This window comes from Ceratotherium simum, chromosome 22 (assembly GCF_057802395.1).
Source record: "Ceratotherium simum simum isolate JZ-2026a chromosome 22, ASM5780239v1, whole genome shotgun sequence".
Classification (NCBI taxonomy): Eukaryota; Metazoa; Chordata; class Mammalia; order Perissodactyla; family Rhinocerotidae; genus Ceratotherium; species Ceratotherium simum.
The window spans coordinates 44,641,396-44,661,954 of record NC_141921.1 but is presented as its reverse complement, the minus strand read 5'-3'; the positions used below and the strand labels follow the sequence as shown (position 1 = coordinate 44,661,954).

Below are 20,559 nucleotides of genomic sequence, written 5' to 3'. Positions count from 1 at the left end.
CCCTCACCGCCTCCTCCTCATTTCCTTAGCAGTCTGGAGACTTTCACTTTGTCCCATTCCTCCCGGGCAGCCCCTCCCCGCCCCAGTGGGGCAGCTCCCAGCTACCCCGGCCCCCACCTCGGGGCTCGAAGCCCGCTCCCGTGCGGCCCACCCCGTGGCACTTCCCGGCCGGCCAGCCGGCCCGGCAGCCACAGGTACGCCGGCGCCAGCCGCACTCAGGGTCCGGGGCGCAGAAAGGCCGCGCCTGTCACTCGGCTCCGGCTCCCGCTCCACAAAGCGCTGGGCGGAGGCGGCCGGGGCGGCTCGGCGTGTGACCGCAGCGGTGCCGCGCGGCGAGGGGCGCCGGGGGCGCGGGGCTGGGGCCGCCGCGCCGCCGCCGCCGCCGCCGCCGCCGCCGGGGGAGGAGGCTCGAGCGCGGCGCGCAGAGCCCGGCGCGGCCGCGGGCGTCTGCAAAAGGCGGCCTGGATCGCTGCACCGCCCGCCGGCCCCACGCTCCGGCCCCCACCCCGGGGCTCTGCGTCGGGCCCTCGGCCAGAGCCTCCCGGGACCCTGGCGCTGGTATCTCGGTTTCCTCCTTCCGAACAACAGGAGTAAATCCCGGCAGCAAAGCACAGAAACTTCCTCCCTACCTCGGCGAGCGCGAGCAGAGGGCACCCGCGGGCCTGGGGCCGAGCCGGCACTCGGGGCCCTTCCCAGGCCGCTCCGTCTCCAGTCCTCTCTCCGGGCGGGCAGAGTCAGCAACGCGACGGATGCACGCCTACTGCCCCCGGGCTGCGAGATGGGGGGCAGGCCCCGACGACCCCCCGCGGCCTCTTCCGGCCCGGGATTGTGGGCGGCCGCTCCCGCCCGGCCCAGGCATTAGCCTGCACCTCGCAGGGCGCCGTTTCACAACTAAATCACCGCGGAAGCTTCCCAGCCAATAAATCACCTGCCCACCGGGAGGAGAGTCCCTCCCCCTCCCCGTGTTTGAGACCAGCCGGGCAAACTCAGTGAAGAGCCCGACTTGGCCTGCAAAACGGATCTGCAACCTCCTACTCCATTCCTGGAGTTTCTGCATTTTCAGATTTCACCCCTTTCTAAGATATGACTCATCATTGTCAGTTTTCAATATAATTCGTATAGTTCAGAGGAAAAATCTGTCAAGGCACAAGAAAGAAGCTCTCCTTTAGTCTGAAGAAGGGTAACCTTTGTTACTTGATCAAAATATCGTTCATAAGATCAACACGCATCCTTGGCTATGTGCAGAGCATCTCCGCCGGGGATATACGGAGGAAGGAGGCTGCCCTGCCCTCAAGGAGCTCCAGTCTGGCAGGCACGGGAGACAGGTAAAAAGATCAATTTCTAGGCCCTAAAAAAAAGCAGCAGAGGAACAAAGGACGGTGGGTGGGGCTAGGAGGGCGCAATTCACTCTGCTGAGGAAGTGACAAGGAAGAGCATGAGCCTGCCAGGTGGGCTCCAGCAGAGCTTCAAGCAGAGGAGTCAGCCAGGAAGGGCAAACAGAACATTCTGGGAACCACAAGGAGGACAGGGTGTGCAGAATAGAGTGCCAGCAGATAAGACAGAAAAGGCAGGAGAGGATCAGGTTGCAGAGAGGATCAAGGCCAGGCTGAAAAGTTATGGTCCTAATTGTAGGCCAGTAGAGAAGTTTAAGCCCGAGTGTTCCATGAAAAGACTGGATAGAGACTGCTGAGGTGGCAGTGTGGCCTATGGCATGAATTAGGGACAGACCAGCTGCAATGCAGAGAAACCAGTTAAAAGAGGCTGGTGCACTAACCCAGGGGTGAGGTGAGGAGGACCTGAACTCGACCTCAGCCATAAGAATCAATGCTTCTTAATCCACTCTTTAAGTATTTACTGAGCACCTAGCACTGGGAGGAATTAAAGAAAAAAAAGGTAGCCATGGACCTTTATTAAAATTGATTCATTTTAAGCAGGTAAGATAAATGTGTGAGAAATCATTACAGAACAATCTGAGGCTTAATTCAGCCAAGCATAAAGTAGTGAAATGCAGCTCATCAGTGCAGCAAGGGAGCCAAGAAGAGGGATGGACTGTAGCAGTCCACAATGCCTTCATCAAGGTGGTGAGACACAGGCCAGAGGCCAGATCACAGACTGGGAAGAACAGACAGCATTTGCAGAGGTGGGGCAGGGGGTGGGGAGAGAGGCCCTCTACGAAAGACAAAGGTAGAGAATGGGAAGTGGGTTATAGGAGAGGGGGAATCTACACAAGTTGAAGTGGGCAATCTGGCGTGAGTCTGATGGTGAAACGCCAGGACTATGCAATCTGAACGTGGGCTTGATGCCAAAGAACGCACAACAGGTTCACTAGAAGAGGCCAGCACAATGAAGGCAGCATCTGAGAAAGGCTGAATCTGGAACATCAGGGTAATGTGGTAGAACTGGGCAAACGAGTTCAGATCCTAATTCCTCTACTTGTTACAATGTAATCCTCTGAACATCCATTCAACTAATAGTTATTAAGTACCTACTATATGGCAGGAGCCTCACATATATTAATTCAAAATCCTCACAACCTAGAAGGAAGTACTATTATTATCTCCATTTTACAGACAAGGAAGCTGAGAGGCACAGATGGTTACGGAACCAGACCAAGGTCACCCAACTCCTCAGAGGCAAAGGCAGAATTCAAACCCAGGCTCCAAAATCCATGCCCTGCACTGCCACACTCTCTGTAAAATGGAGATAAGAGTCTACAGAGATAACCATTTTCAGTCTTGGTACACTATCTGTGACTCTGCCCTTTCCTGTTGGCCCCAACATCAAATTACCAAGTCCTCAGTACCCTTCCTAAAAAAGGTCTTTTAATGCCCTCCTTTCCTACCCATTCCAGTGCTAGTCCCAGGCCAAGCCCTTATCACTCTTTCCTATTTGCTGGGCCTATTAACCATCTCCTCCTCCTGGCCATTTATAAGCCTCTGCCAAGGAATTTCTCAAAACCACAGATTTCATCATGAGTCCCGCATTGTCTTGCCCCCAGCTGCTACCTAAGAATAGCTATTTGACCTCTTTAGGGTGGTGTTTACACCCCTCAGCCCTGATTTCAAGGTGGTTCAGGGTCCTGTCCCCGCCTACCTTTCCAACCAGACGTCCAGGAGTGCCAACTGGCCCATGCTGAAACCTCTGTCTGAACTCTAGACTCTGAGCTATCTTCTCTACTCCTCTCCACAGCCTACTCAAGATACCTCCTCCAGTTTACCTCAAACCCAACCTCAAATCCCTCCCACTCCAAAATGAAAATTCCCTGACCATTCCCTCCTATCCATTTGGCCTTTGTTTATTTGTATAAGGCCTCATGTACTCATAGAGTCTATAAGCTCTGAAGAGACAGGAATTGTATTTTATACCACTTTGCCTCCTTATAGCACTAGGCACTTGGAGCTCCCAAGCTTTTGATATATAAGTGAAACAAACCATGAGATGACAAGGGCCTGGGCTAAGGTGGTCACAGTGGAAATAGACTGTTAAAAGCCAAAGGGTCCATTTTGAACTCTGATAACAGAATTGACCTTCTTGGCTCCATGACAGCAAACTCTCCTGATTTTCCTCATATCACCTGGCTTAATTCTCTACTCAACCTCTCAATGTTGGAGTCTTCCCAAGGCTTTGTTCTAGGCTTTCTGCTCTCCAAACTCCCTCCTGATATGATCTCCACTGCTCCCTTGGCTCTAAATATCACCCAAAAGTCTCACTACTATTTCTAAGGCAAAATCTATGGTCCAAGCCCACTGGGAGCACTTGCTTGAATGTCTCATAGACATTTCAAACTAACTACTTCCAGAAATATGAATTTGACACCTGGTGGTGAACACACAGACCACTGCTGTCAATGTACATCAATGACTCTGCTATCAAGCGCAAAGCACCATTGGCTCCACTTTAAAAAAAAAAAAAAAAAAAAAAAAGGAAGTAAAAGCTTCATGTGGCCTATACTGTTACTTCTCTATGGAAAGCCACAAGGCCTCAAAACTGGCAAAACATCTGCTTCTCAGAGACCAGCCTTTACCTTGTGGTTTACCAGAAATGTAGAGTAGCCTTTAAAATCGAAACAAAGCCAACCCACTCAGAGCAGTCAATGATTAGACTAGGTCAATATGTTAAATAGGTTTCTAGTCTCCTTTCCCTCTATTAATTCATCTCTCTTCAAAAAGACCTTGACATTTTTAGGACTTTAATTTAATAATTAACACTATAGGCTATAAATAGACAGGTACTATAAGCTTCTAAATGAAAGTTCATAGACACGGTCTGTTTCTTAACAGCCTTCTAGTAGTTGAGCTGAAATTCAGCATTTCCAGTGCTGAAATTCAAGGCCTCATGAATTATTTCTATGTCCATTAGCTTTTCTGTCCCTGACAGTATATAGATATTAGAATGTTAGGATGCCAAGGGTGAAGGAGAAAGAAGACTGTGTTCATTTAAAAGGCAGTAACTTTGGCTGGGTCACTGCTCCCAGTGCCAAGCAGCCCTGCTTTTACATTCCACAGGCTTGCGGTCTGGTCACTCTCAGATGCATGAGCTGAGGGTCTTTGGGGTGTTGGCACTTGTTTCTCTGGTGCTGTTTGTTTCCAATAAACCTGACTGTGTGTTCCTTGGGAGCACAAAACAAGTCCTTTTCTATTTGTGAATCCCCATAACCAGATGAGATCCAAATATAAATATAAATTTATTTATGGCAAGGAGATTGTTCTTTGCTTTGTTTTACAGTTTAGTTTTTAATTGTGCTCCAGTTTTTATTTATTTATTGAAATATATTTTGACATATAACAACATTGTGTTAATTTAAGGTATACAACGTTAATCTGATACATTTATCTATTGTAATATGATTGCCAATGTAGTGATAATTAGCACCTCTATCATGTTACATAATTATGCTCCAGTTTTTAAACATATTGCTATAGTTTTCCATTACTGAGCTGAAATTTCCTATCACCTTTAGGAATTACCCACCTAGGGGCCAGCCCCGTGGCTTGGCGGTTAAGCACGTGCGCTCCGCTACTGGTTGCCCGGGTTCGGATCCCAGACGCGCACCCACACACCACTTGTCTGGCCATGCTGAGGCGGCGTCCCACATAGAGCAACTAGAAGGATGTGCAACTATGACATACAACTATCTACTGGGGCTTGGGGGGGAAAAAGGGGGGGGGGGAGGAGGAGGATTGGCAATAGATGTTAGCTCAGGGCCGGTCTTCCTCAGCAAAAAGAAGAGGATTGGCATGGATGTTAGCTCAGGGCTGATCTTCCTCTCACACACAAAAAACAAACAAACAAAAATGAATCACCCACCTATAAGTTCCTAGTAGAGAACATTTAACTCCTGGCTTTAAAAAAATGAGTTACCTGAACACAGTACTTACTGCTAAACTTGGGTTTTAACAGAATCTGGAAAGCTCTATTTCTCATTTTTGGTAGAATGAAAAGAACATGAGATTCAAACTCAGAAGTCCTAGGATCTAGTCTGCTCCTCTGTTCCATAAAGGAAATTTTGACATGGCTGTTTAGACACAGCCGCTTTGGAAATGGGAGATATTTAATAGGAATAAACATAATTGGGTCAAAATGCAATAACATTTTCTTTTACGATCAAGTAATACGTTCAGAATTTCCTCATGCTATTGCTAATCCTACCCCATGTCAGAGCCTCCCAAGCCCTGTGCCCGTGGGTGATGAATGCCTTACTGGCCTACCCAGATGCGGATCCTCTCCACCCTCGGGGTGGCAGGCAGGGTGGGCCTAGGGCAAGCAGCTTCATTGTTATGTGTCACGATATTAAAAAGATAGAAACAGCACCCTATATAATAATAAAAATGGCTAACACTGAGTAGTGCTATAATACGCCAGGTATTGTCTTAAAAGGCTCTACATGCACTGACATGACAACAACCTTACGAGGCAGCGACTACTACTATCTCCATTTTACAGATGGGAAAGCTAACCATATGTCACCAAATACTTGAACCAGGGTGGGAGGGTCAAGGGTGATGTATGTAAACAATCGGGGAACCTCAGGGATGGGGTGAGGCCTAAGAATGGAGTCAAGGACAAGGTGTGGATCAGGGGTGCAATGGGCATCTGTTGCCTGTGTTTGCATTTTAAGATTTTAAGTGTTTCTCAAAGATCTATAAATGGACAAGTAAAGGCTATATTCTCATAATTTATTCTTGCCTCAATCTGTTCATCTTTTAAATTAGCCATAAAATACCTGCCCTACCTATCTCAAAACAATTATTCTGAATATCAAATTGGATAGTGCATGGAAGAGTACTGGGCTGGGAGTAAATCCTTCCAAGAATAAGGTGTGCTTATCTCCCTTGTCTGCACGTGAAACTCCCAACATGGCTCATCTCAAGAGCCAGATCTGACCTGTGTCTGCAGCAGAGAAGAGAAGCAGAAAGAGAGGGGCCATGCTACAAAAATGGCTGAAAGATAACTCTGCATTAACCCCTGGCTGAGAGCTTTCAAAATTAACTCCCTCTGGTGAATTTTAACTCATGTGTCACAGTCAGAAACTCACCAGGACTTCTGAAAAGCAACTTCTACTCAGTCCTCTTACATAACTGTTTGGAAAACACTGTAGGTATTAAAATGATTCCCACTGTGAAAATGGCTCCTTCTGCTCTACCCTGTTTTCTGCACAAAATTTTATGTTAATAAGTTACTGGTTCTCAGGAGACTGAAGAGGAGGCAGATCTGCAAGCAGATCTGCAAGGTAAGCAAACCACAGTTCCCTCTAATTGAGATACAAAAGTATACGCCCGTAAGCCAGGCAAGGAGTTAGACGGGTATGTCTCCTGCTCTTCTGAAGGTACAGAGCAACAGAAGAAAATGGAAGGCCTATGTGGGCCTATGTTAATGAGAGAGTAGGGTGAAAACAGAGAATACTGATGCCAAGCAGAAGAAATAAAAGCCTTTCCAAACATCTGTATTAGACAATGCTTAGGTTCATTAATGGCTCTTACTGAATCTATTGCATTTCATCCATATAATCCCGTTTGTTACAGATTCCTATCACCCCATATCTAAAACACATTTCCTGCTGGAGGCATACTATTGATACTGCTTTGAAAAATATCACTTGGTTTTTGGTTTTAAATATTTAACACATTAATGAAAGGGTGACCTGAGTAAAGCACTACTTTTTCAATAAATAGCACCAGAATGAATTTGTCTAGGAGGAGACATGCCAGCAAGCCATGGTGGGCATTTCCAAGATTCTTAGTATGTTGCTCCTGATTTCTGACTCCACTTGTAAGTACACTTTGAACTTAACAGCGTTATTTTAGGATAACTAGTTAATAATTTCATTAAACTAGTTATAGATTAAAAACCGCAAACAGGATAACAATTTAAACATTTTTATTGATGATTCTAAAATCTCACTCTAGATCTGACGTTTTTTCCTAGCTCAGACTTGAACCTACACTTTCTATTCAGAGTAACATCTTCCATAGTCTCAGGACATACCAGTCTCAACATGGGCACTGATGAGTCCTGGACCACATCCTCCTCAAGGCTCCTCAATACACTCTCCAAGAGAGGAATCACTGGGCCCATTCTACAGATGATGAAACTGAGGTTTAGGTAAATTAAATATCCTGCCCCAATCCATAGCTAATCAGGAAGGGTAGAGAAGTAAATGAGATTTCAAAATAGGATTAACTGCTTGGAATCTAGGTGCAGAAAACATTCTTTTGTATCTAATCATATCAGAGGAATTAAAGGGTACTATACTTCTTCAGGAAAAAGAAACCTCTCAAGGAAATTTTACATATATACATATATATGAGCTGTTTATATACTTGCATATACACGCATATATACTTGCTGTTTGAAGCAAAAGCATGTGTCAGAGATTGTATGCTGTATATCCATGTTAAAAATTTTCCCATAAAACAACTTGGCTTAGAGTGCATGGCTCTGCCACTAAATAACTACATCCCTTGTGTAAGTCACAGTCCTCTCTCAGGGTTTCTGTGTGCCCATGTGTAAGATGAGCGTTTGGGCCTTCTACCGTCTGTGAAGCTTCAACAGTCAGTGCTTCTAGTCCTCCACCACTGGGAGCTGCGCAGTGAGGCAGGTAGCTGCTCTCCTACACAGAGACTAGAGCATGGCTTAACACTTTCCAAAAAGAGACCCTGTTAATGCACGATACGTTTTGTCAACTGCCTTACCTGCAAACTCAGAAGATTAGTCAAAGATACTTTTAATGTTAAATAAATCCTAGTTTTAACAAAAAGGACCTGTTTCCCACCTCGTCCAAAAAGATTCAATGGTACTTACAACAGAAGCCCAAATCCAAGCCTGTCCATTTCTGAAACAAGTCCTTGCTAGGGTCAAATATGGCAGTTGTGTAGCTGTCATGGAGGAATAATACTAAAGCCTTCTCATCCCTGGTTCCTCTCCTTTCCTTTCTTCCACGGGCCAAGGAGGACGAGGATGAGAACTGAGGAAGGGAGGTCTGATATGATGCTGCCCTGATTCTTCTACCTTCCTCTCTTCATGACTATCATGAAAATGGACAGCTCCTGGCTTTAAGAATTGTTTTATCTACCCCCACTCCCATAAGAATAGCTACAGAAACATATCACAGAGGGTGACTGAAGTGCCAGGGCTTAAGGTGTATGAGGCCAGCAAGGAGAGTCCAGCAGTCCTCTGCTGACTCCTCTGCTGTTGTGCCCCAGAAATGTCTACAAAAGCTGGGTGGCTGTCAACTCAACACTCACTCCCTGCCACGTCTCTAGTAATAGTAGAATCAGAGAAATGTCAGAGTTAGAAGGACACTTTAGAGCATCTAAGCTAGTCAAAACTCTCATTTGACAGACAAGGATCATACATTATTTAAAACAAAACAAATAAAACAAACATACCCACAAAAGCTTTATATTGATGACAACCTGTATTTCTATCCCATCCCACATGGTGCTCTTACAGTGTGATGAAGACACTCCTGCACTGAGAGGTGCGTCTCTGTTCCCTGCCCTTGAGCCTAGGTGGACCTTCGTAACTGTCTTGCCCAGTAGCACAGAAGTGACATGGGGTGACTTCGAAACTGGGGCATAAAAAGCAACACAGCTTCTGCTTGGCTCTCCCTCTCTGGACACATGTCTTTGGAGCCCTGAGCCACCATATTAAGTCTGGCTATCCTGAAGCCACCATGGTGGGGAAACCAGACAGCAACAAAGAGAGACAGTCTCAGAAGCCCCAGCTGTTCCAGCCCCCTGCTGTCTGAATCTTCCTAGCCCAGACTCATGAGTGAAGGAGCCTTCAAGATGATTCCAACCTCATCTACCATCTGACTGCAACCTCCTGAAAGCCCCTCCAGTCAGAACCGCACAGCTGAGCCATTCCTAATTCTTGTCCCACAGAAACTGTGAGCGATAATAAATGATCATTGTTTTTTTAAGTTGAGGTAAATTTTATCATTGGGGGTAATTTGTTATGCAGCAATAGGAAACCAATATGAGATTCATTACAAAAAAACACTAAAAACTTTAACCTCAACGTTTTACAGTCATTTGCTGCATAATGATGTTTCAGTCAACTATGGACCACATATATAATGGTGGTCCCATAAGATTAGTACCATATAGCCTAGATGGTAGGCTATACCGTCTAGGTTTTTCTAAGTACTGTAGCGGAGGAAGAACTTTTCCTCTATCCTTCTAGGTTCTTCTGGCTGGTCTAAGAATTAAATTGACATGAGATAGATTAACAGGAGAAAAACTAACAAAAGTTTAATAACATGCATACGTGGGAGAAACCCAAGAGGAATGAGTAACTCACCAAAATGGCTGAAGCCCTCATCTTAAATATCATTCTCAGCTAAAGACAAAAGAAGATGCTGGGAGTGAGGAAAGTCAAGGACTTCAAAGGGAAAGAAGGCAATTCACAGTGAAAGGAAAGGAAAGGTGAAAAGGAGCAAACATTTGGAAAACAAGTGTTTGGCCAGAGAGAAACAGAAGAACACAGAGGGGAGCCCAAAGAACAGGCTTTTCTAGGTTCTTCCCTGTCCACCACCTAGTTCATGTTATGTTAAGGTGATAGCTTGCTTCTTGAGACAGGGTTTTTTGTTTTTGTTTTTGTTTTTTTTGTGACGAAGATCAGCCCTGAGCTAACATCCATGCCAATCCTCCTCTTTTTGCTTAGGAAGACCGGCGCCCTGAGCTAACATCTATTGTCAATCCTCCTCCTTTTTGTGTGTGTGTGTTTCCCTTTTTCTCCCCAAAGCCCCAGTAGATAGCTGTATGTCATAGTTGCACATCCTTCTAGTTGTCGTATATAGGACACCGCCTCAGCACGGCCAGACGAGCGGTTCGTCATGCGCGCCCCGGGATCCAAACTCGGGCCGCCAGTAGCGGAGCGCACGCACTTAAACACTAAGCCACGGGGCCGGCCCCCTGAGACAGGTTTTTTAATCTGAATTCGTTTTGGCAGTTAAGGGGAGGTAACGAGAAAAACTTTCTGAGCCTTTTATTTCTTAAAAATAATCAGCCTAAAATAATCTTCATGTTAAAGAGACACATTTTGGGGTGGCAAATTTTGTTCCCCTTCAGTACACTCTGTTCATACAAGGACGAAACTGCCTAGTGACGCACTTCTCAGAAGGTATCCTCATCATTAAGCGGTGCATGACTGTGTTAATTAATTAAATGAACCAGTAAACAACCTTCCAATTAGACTTCCTCAGGCAATCTGAATGCCCTGTCACTCTCTATAACCTGACTCTGCTTCACTTTATTTATTTATTTTTTGGTGAGGAAGATTAGCCCTGTGCTAACATCTCTTGCCAATCCTCCTCTTTTTGCTGAGGAAGATTGGCCCTGGGCTAACTTATGTGCCCATCTTCCTCTACTTTATATGTGGGACGCTTGCCACAGCATGGCCTGATAAGTGGTGTGTAGGTCTGCGCCCAGGATCCGAACTTTCGAACCCTGGGCTGGCAAACCAGAGTGCGTGAACTTAACCGCTTCGCGACTGGGCTGGCCCTTCTGCTTCACTTGAACACGTGGCTCTTATTACCATGTGATATGACATGACATGATATAGATGTTACCAAACACGAGGGAATTTTTTCTCTACTATATCCCCAGCACCTAGACAGCACCTGACACATACAGCAGGTGATCAACAATCACTGGTTGAATGAATAAGTCAGTGTATGTGGAGGTGAGCTGACTTGGTCTTATCACAATGCGATTTGCCCTCCAGCTTGACTCAATGTCTCCTGATACGTGTTCACTAAGTTTCTAACTCTCTAATTACTACCTACAAAATGATCTGACATTAACTTTCCTATCTGTTCAAACGTAAAAGTCCCACTGGAGAAACCACACCATCCCACTCCATGATGCCAGCTCAGCTCCCAGAGTGAAGCTGATAATTTCCTTTTTCAACACACCTGTGTGTTAAACCCTTCCTAGGTGGTCTCAAATGTCACATAATGGTTATACCATTTTTCATTCAAAGACTACATGCCTAACGGGAAAATGACTTCACGTTGGATGGTTCACATAGCAAAGGCCAGTGAGCCATCCTATAGGTCTCTGTCTATATGACCCTGAGTCTAGATGATTACGTTGAGTATGCTGAAGTCCTTTCATTACTGCAGGCCTAACAAAACATTGCCACTGGGTGAATATCAGAGCATGCTTCAATGCACTTTCAAGTCAAATGAGAACTGGCTAGTTAAGCAGCAGCATTAACAGATGTAGAAATACCGCCAGCTAAATACCTCTTACCAATTATGGCTGCCCAGCTACACCCAAATTAAAAATAACCCAACACTAATAACAGAACCCAAACTGGCATAAGAAGCCCTTCTCTCCCTGCAATATCACCGTAAAGTCTCTACATAAATGTCTCTGTAAAGTGGCTCACAAATAAGTCATTAAAAAGTTCACCTTCTTTAACAAAGTAGAACTCAGCATAAGAAGAAAGAGGAATCAACTGAAAAAAGAAATGTGGCTTGTCTTTAAGTTACAACGGAACAAAGAAATAGAAATCTTTAGTGAGGCAGGCTTTTGCAAAAATTGCAAAACAGCTCAGACCAGTGGCTGTCCAATAAAAATTGAACGTGAGCCACTAAGGTGAGCCAAATATGTAACTTTAATTTTCCAGGAGCTATATTTTAGAAAGAAACAGGTAAAATTAATTTTAATAATACATTTTAACTTGATACATCCAAAATATTATCACTTTGACATGTAACAATATAAAAATTATTAATGAAATATTTTACATCCTTTTTTTCCTACTCAGTCTGTGAAATTCAGTGTGCGCTTTATGCTTACAGCACATCTCAACTTGGACTAGCACATTTCAAGTGCTAGCCATATGTGTCTAGTGGTTACCATATTGGACAACACAGGTCTAGAATGATCATTCTTTTTTGTGAAACATTAAAACACCCAAAGCACTAAAAGTTTTCTATTAGAGAGGTAAAATAAATATACTGTTAGAATTATGGGCAATGATATCATATAATCCCAAATGAAATAAAATCATAAAAGCCTGTTATTTCAAATTAAGTAAAACCTGTCTTCCAGAAGAACACAACCAAATCCAGAAGCTGTTATGATCTGCCCCACTTCCCAAAACAGAGGAAACTGAGGCACTGACCAGCACCAGGGGCTCACTGCAGCTCCTGCCATAGAAGAGGCTCCTGGACTTTGTTTCCTCTTCAGGACAACATGATACGGGCCTGGGCTCCTCATTTAATTTTTCACTTTAAACAATCTCCAAAAAGGGGGGAAAATCAGTTATCCCTTTAGGAAATGTAAGGGAGTGGAGGGGGAAGGGGAGTGTATTTCAATTACAAAAGGCGAACCTCAGAAGGCAGATCCCTGTCTAAGTGGTGGTCATTGTTTTCTTTCTATTACAGGTACCTGTTTGGTCTCATGCTACTCCTATGCTGGATGGCTCTCACAAGAGAGTCCCTTAAGGGAAAATCCCCACATCAGGGGCTGGTAATGGGCCCCATCATGAGGCTTCTCTGCTGGCTTTTGTTTGGAACAATAGTGCTCCCATGATACCTCACTTCTGCTGAAAATATTAGTATTAAGGGAACATGATCACAGCTGTGTGTAAATTACACACACAGATTAGATCTGTATATTTATAAGGAATACAAACATACTAATAGCACACTTACATACACAGTTGGATACATTGGGCTGCACGCAGAGTGGAGTTTGAATTCCAAAGTATTTCCTTAAAATTTTACAAAAAGAAATGCTTAAGAAATGCTTAGCCTGCTAAGTCAGGCTGAGACTCTTCTGCCCTCTCCTCCCATACAGACTGCCCCCCAAAACAGATTCCTCTTCATCCTCATTTGCAATACTGGAGAAATTATTTAAGACTGTATGAAGGAGAAACATCAAAAAGAGCTTTAAAACCCACTTTTATAGCAAAAATAAATATGGGATAATTTTCACAGTTAAAAGGTTATAATTATAAAATGGGGGGGGCAGCAGGGGAGGCAAGAGAAGGCAGTGTAGGCAGAAGCAGAAAGTGGGAAGAATCTGAAAGTTCAGAATTAACTTGTCCTAAAATGACAGTTGTACCTTCTCCACACACAGATACATACACTTATGAAGAGGAAGACCTCCTTAAGCACCTGTTAACACAGCATATAGTAAGGCAGGGTCTTTGGATTTTTCAGTTTACTTTGAAAAACAGAGAGAAGAGCAATCAGCATTTTACGCTCACTGCATTAAATCCAGAATGTAGACACAGGCGTCAGGAGAGCTGGGCTCTGGTTCCACGCCTGATTCTATCAGGGCTTCACAGATGACACCAAGCAAGCCACTAACATTCCCCCTGGGCTGAGTTTCTCATGGAAGGATGATGGCATCCCAAGCATCCTAATTTACCCAAAAAAGCACTAACTTTCAAAATGTTGAGTGTTCCAGTAAAAATAAAAGGAAAAAAAGGGTAATAATCCAACTAAGTAAAAATATTAACCTACACATATGTGGATAGACACATAACAAACTCACTATAGGCCTTAATTTTATTCCTTAAAATTTTTGCAACAAAACCCTCCAACTGATATTCTTTCTCTTTTTTCTTGATGTGGTTTGTATAAACTCCTGGTTTAAAAAAGGAAAAAAAAGGTCCATTTCTGAGGCTTGGGTTTACCGTGCTTACAGTTCCACCAATAAATCATCTCCCAATCTGGGCTTGGAAAAGCACTGGCCACGGTTTGACTGCTCCAGCCCCAGGTTGCCAGGCAACCAACACAAGGGGGAAGTCTGAGAACCGCTGACAGATAGCCAAGTGGCTGAAACAACAGACTTCTCTCTGTCAAAAATGTGTTTCAGAGAGCCACTTCCCCACCTCTGCTCTCTGCTAAACACTATACGATTGTCAAATCAAAATCAAAAGGCCACTGTAATAAAAACACACTTCCTGCTCAATTACTAACTGTTGAAAAGCTGTGGGGAGGCCCAGATCACACAGTGTATGGTAACAGAAATGTGATACTGTAAATGAGATAAAGTCAGCAGCATGGAGAAACCTGATCTAAATGCAGCTCTGTAGCCTCAAGTCAGGGGACCTGTGCGTGGAGCTGCCTAAGAAGCACCAGGAAGAAAACAATGAATGTTGAGATGTTAAAGAAACAAACCAAACAATAACTAAGAAGCCCCAGCTCCACATTACTTACTAATAAAACCGAGATCATTCTCAATTGCTGCGAAACACAATCTGGAAATAATGCAAGTTTTTCTCCCTTAGGATGGCTTTCTTGTGGTACAATTGGGGCAAAGAAGGTCAAAAACTCTCGGGAACCACGCCCCCTGGCGGTTGGGGGATTCCCTAATGCTTGACTGTAAACTGGATTACAGGAGATACTCATATCCTTCGAATAATGCCTGATAACACCAGATCTGAGATCCGACCATCTAATGCAACATTTTAAACACTAATGGTGCATGCCCCAGCCAGTGAGGTTGCACCCCAGTCCTACCAAGCATCAACTCCATGCAGGGCCTTCTATGAAACCCCTTTACCAACAATTGCATCTAGGACCCTTCAGAGACTATCTGTAGTTTTTGGAAGAGGCCAGCAGTCAGAACATGGCTCTTCATTTTTTTGTGCCATGGACCCTTTTGGCAGTCTGGTAAAGCCTAACCCCTTACAGAAACGGTTTTTAAATGCCTAAAATAAAATATATAGGATTACAAAGGAAACCAGTTATACTGAAATCTAGTTATCAAAACATTTAAAAATGTAAATATACATACTTTATTAACATATTAAATAACAAGATCTTGCAGAGGGTTTTGTTTTCTGGGTTTTTTTTTGGGGGGGGGGCGTTGTTTTGTTTTATAATTTGAGCTCAGATTATAAACTCCTGGAGGCAAGGACAGTAATTTACTCATCATTTAACCACCAAAGCAAATGTGCAGCCTGGTTCACTGCCAAAGGCTGACCGACTGCATCCTGGAGGATGTTTGCAAGGCTCCCAGGATGGCCTCTTAACGCTGCCAGCCCAGATCCTACAGGGGCCTGACTTTCCCTGGGTGTCCACAGCACCCAGAAATGGGCCTGGCAAGCAGGATTTGTAGGTCCATAGTCTGCAAACCGGGATGTGCAGACACAAAAGACTTTCTTAAGGGTACATGGACTCAAATAGTTTTACGGGAATTCACTTCCACTCAACTTTCGTATATTTTCTTTCCTAAAATTCATCTGTCTGAAAACACACTCTTGTGAGGAAGGTGCAGCTCTCCTCTTCCACCTTCCCTTCCACAATCGCCTTCCTCTAGCTTCACAAAGGCATCCCTCTCTCCCATCTGGAATGCTACTAGGCAGCACTGCCCCTGATGCAGAAACTCCAGGGCACTAAATAAAGGGTCAATTCAAACACAGATGCTAGGGTTGACACAGTGACTAACTCTAAGGTCACAATAAGAAAGCCTTATGCATGTCAGGAAGTACTTTCTAATCTTTGCTTTCATCAAAACTGAAGGAGGATCCAGTGGAGATGTCATCTCATAAATTAATGAAAATCATATCTGATGATAAATTATATTTTTGGCATTATTATGGAAGGAATTCAAATAACTGAGTGACACTAATAAAACTTTCATTCTCATCTACTTATTCATCTACTTATTTATGTAAACTGAGCACTTGTAGCTACAAATAAATGAAGTATAAGAATAAAATTGATGAAGGACATGGCCTCATTCTAACAATAAGTAACATTCATCCAAGAACTAAAGCGTTTAAAAAAGCAAATTCATCTAATTTCCAACAAATATTAAACAAAAAGTAAAATTTTATCAACATTTATATCTTGTTTTTCTTAACTGTGCACTAATAATTATTATAGTAACATAATCTGAATTTCTCTTTTAATACCTAGAGCTTTATTGCTAAATAAAATAGGTACACGTATTTTGATGCCTATACTTTTGTAGCAGGGAGTATGAAAGGATGATCTGACAACAGATTCTCAAGCACAAAATGCTTCACATTAGGATTAAAGTCTATGGGGAAGTAGACTGAAAATATAAGTTAAAGGAGGCAAAGATAAGATGTAAAATTGTATGCTAAAAAGGAGCTCATTCATGTATTTTTAAAATATGATAATAATGGTTATAAATCTCAATGGTATTCAAAACGCACTGGGTATATTTAAAAGAATGATGGAACAGTTTTATTTTCAAATGTCAATATTTATCATATGTTAGAAATTACATCCATATGATGAAAAAAGTATATGCCAATTTAAACTCGGGAGGGAGTATATGGTTTTAGGCAAAATTCTTTTAGGGGCTTCATGGGGAAAAATTATTATTATTATTTTTTTTTGGTGAGGAAGATTAGCCCTGAGATAACATCTGTTGCCAATCCTCCTCTTTTCTGCAGAGGAAGATTGGCCCTGGGCTAACATCTGTGCCCATCTTCCTCTATGTTATATGTGGGATGCCTGCCACAGCATGGCTTGATGAGTGGTGCATAGGTCCGCACCTAGGATCTGAACCTGCAAACCTCGGGCCGCCTAAGCGGAATGTGCGAACTTAACCACTACGCCACTGGACCGGCCCCGGGAAAAAATTATTTTTAACTTTGTATCTACTAAAGGAAGACGCAGGAATTCTTGGGAGCACCAAGCATGCTTCCATATCTCAGCCAGATTTATCAGACTCTGGTTTCACCTAATAGAACCAAACTAGGGTTACTAAAAACACTTTCTAAAGCCAAGACAGACTGCACCACCAAAGACCCTGCACTGTCTAACTGTTGTTCACCCCGGGGTAAAAACTGTTCTTTAGTTGAATTCCAAAACTGATTATGGCACTTCTCTGTTCAAGAAGGTAAAGAGCTCAAACTCCTCAGTATGCCAATTAAAGTGCCCAGTGATCTCCATTCTATCACTCCAGCCTCAGTTCCCACCACACTCAAGTGCTTGGATTAGAAGTTGTGTTCAAAGGGATTCTGAGGTTTCAGTTCAGCTCAGGGGGAGACAGTGCTGGGTAAAACAATGTCTATGATGAACGCAAGAAGAAGGAAGCGGTGGCACTTGTGCTGCCCTCAATTCAACTCAAACCAGGCCCCTGCTGTTTCCTGAAGATGCTCCCAGTCTCCTGCCTCTGTCTCTCCTCACACAATATTCTGTCTGGGGATCCTGTGCAATGTGGCCATGGAGCCGTTCTTGGGCTGGACCACCTGACTTGGATCCCTGAGTACCTTCACTTACTACTGGTGTGACCCTGAGCAAGCTTACTTACTATCTCATGCCTATGCTTTGTCATCCTCCTGTGCGCTTCTGTCTTTCTGTGTACCCCACCATGGAACTTCCCACATTCTGCCCAGCACTAGGTTCTGGGCACCCAAATCCAGCACTGCCATTACAATCTTTCTCCTTGAGGTGGGGTGGTCCTGTCTGGGGCCATCTGGCAGAGTCCTTTGCACGTATATGACAGGCATTTAATAAATGTTTCTTCAATGGCAATTCCTATTATCAGTACCTGAACCTTTCAGAATTGGAAGCCTAATTATTTAAATACTGTCATTTCTTAGAGAGAGGATCAATGACTTGCCAAAGGTACAGCAACTAGTCTGAGCCACAGACTCAATCAAGAACAGGTTTACCAACGTTTTTGTGTTCTACCACCAAACATTAATTACATTACTAATGGGTGGTTTTCTATAGACAGATGAGGAGTTATCTGAGAAAAGTAGAAGTGAAGGGAGGGGATAGAAAGAGAAAAAAAGGAGGAGGAACTGGAGTTTCTTGTTTTTGAGCAAATCACGAACCGAAAAATAACAGGACACAATGGCAGCAAACATTCAGGGGAAACCTCGCATGCCAGCAGCAGGTTTCTTTCCCCTGGTTAATTTAGAGACTGCGCTGAGACCTGAGATCAGCCTTCGCAGCCTTCTCCCGGGCTTGCAGAAGACTCAGGCTGCTCTGACTGCAGGCAGGTTGGGATTGGTGGGACCTTCTGAACACAATCTGGGATGGCTACCAGCAGAAAGAAAGTCTTGTGGTCTAATAAAGGATTAAAGAAATATTCTTTATAATGAGGAAATAATCATCTATCCATCAGGCTCCTTCATGTCTTTTTTATTTTTAATTTTTGCTTTAGGCTCTTAGGCCTGTTTGATAAAACATATTACACTAAGGAAGCACTCACTGAAGAAAACGAAACCATAATGACACCTAAAGGGAACTCTATAGGCTAGACAGGGCCCCCTTTTTGGGTTTAGCCATAACTTCTTCCCATTCTCTTTCCCCTGGCCAGAGAGAATATTCATCCAAAGATGACTATCTTACCATCCAAAGATGAATAATCTCATGAATGACTACCAGCAAAGGTTTTAACAAGAACTAGATCCTTCTCTTCTAACCTTTCCCCCAAGCCAAAAAGTCATGAAAAAGGTTTATAGCATCTTTTTGGCATTTAAACATCTTGTTATTGTGTCCCTCATACTGGAAAATGCACATCTATGCATGAAAAATGCATAGATTTTTACTTCAAAAACAGCTACATGATTTTACTTCCATAGCAAAGTTCTTGTCTCTTCTATGCTCTCAAAAGTTCCTGAGTCCTGAAGGCATTTATCTGGCCCTGACAAGAAGCAGTTTATAGGCAACTGAGACATGACCCCAAAGATCACCAGATGAGGATTAAGTAATTTGAATTATTAGAAAAACATGTATCATTCTTTTTGTTTGTTTGCTTTTTTGTGAGGAAGATCAGCCCTGAGCTAACATCCATGCCGATCCTCCTCTTTTTGTTGAGGAAGACTGGCCCTGAGCTAACATCCAGCCAATCTTCCTTCACTTTATGTGGGACGCCGGCACAGCATGGCCTGACAAGCAGTGTGTCAGTGAGCGCCCAGGATCCGAACCCCGGGCCACCAGCAGCAGAGCACCGCTACGCCACGGGGCCGGCGCCGTACATGTATCATTTTTGATTAGTGACTTGAATTACCACAGGTATTGTTTGCCCAAACTTACTCAGAAGAATTAGTAATATGGAATGAGAAGCTGCTGCTACCCTGAAGAAGCCAGCACTATAGCTACACATGTAGTATAACTAATTTATCTTCTTCATAGCATCTACCTGAATTATTTATGTTAATTCACTTGTCTGTGTTCTCCATTAGAATGCAAGCTCCATGAGAACAGTATGTCCACTCTTATTTCTATCCCCAGAGCTCAGACAGTGCCTAGTACACAGTTAACTGCCTAATATTTGTTGAGTGACTGAGGAAACAAAGAGCACAGTACATTCTGGAGCCAACTCTCCAATCTGCAGTCTCAAATTCTAAATGTTCGTGTAGTCACAAAATCCTGCCTCCTCACCACTTGCCTCCACCTTCAAGCTTTACATGTTAATTCAATTAAACTCAATTTAGCATTTAATGAACCCACTGAGCAGTAAGGCACTATAAGAAATGGATTGGCCCTCAAGAAGCACACCATTTAACAGAGCAGCATAGGGGCCAGCCCTCAGTCTCCGTACCCATCAGACCTAAAATGACCATCAAACTTCCTTCCCACCCCCTCCCCGTTACTTTCATCCCGACTCCTACTTCTGACTAGGTACGCTTCACCCTAGCAACCCCCAACTGGCTCCTCATACCATGTCCCTAGAGACCTATTTTCTCTCTCTCTCTCTCTCTCTCTCTCTCTCTCTCCTCCAAATGCCCTCATACCCAAAACTCCCCCTCCCTCAGCATCCTCCCATTAAGACCTACACAACATCTCTCTCAACCCCTCCAAATCACAAGGCCAGAAGTTTAGTTCTGTGTGCATTCTTCGACTTCAACAGTGACAATCCTGTCTGACCACATCATCTACCACCTGCAACTGCTTTTCCTCATCATCATATCAACCAACCAAGCCAGCCTCCTCCCCCTTATTCAGTGATCCTGCACCTAGCTAAAAGGCCCTTTTTCTATCCTATCTTTTGACAGCACTCTCAGGAACATGAAAAATCTTGCCCATAGCCCTTCTAATATTCTGTCTGCATTCACCATTTTTGGTACCCTTATTCTAACCTAGCCATCCACTAG

The 20,559-nt window shown here is 43.7% G+C and overlaps 1 protein-coding gene across 8 annotated transcripts in view; it reads right to left on the bottom strand.

The window, feature by feature from the left end:
- Positions 1-20,559, bottom strand: part of RERE (arginine-glutamic acid dipeptide repeats) — a 420,402-nt gene that overhangs the window by 64,640 nt on the left and 335,203 nt on the right. Inside the window, exon 1 of one of the 8 annotated variants that reach the window (XM_014783839.2) lies at positions 630-726. The exons of 6 other annotated variants lie outside the window; for them this stretch is intronic. The gene's annotated coding sequence lies outside the window, so the exon portion shown is untranslated. Of the gene's footprint in view, positions 1-117; positions 295-629; positions 727-20,559 lie in introns of those variants that run through there. One more of the 8 variants, XM_014783838.2, reaches the window with a different exon arrangement.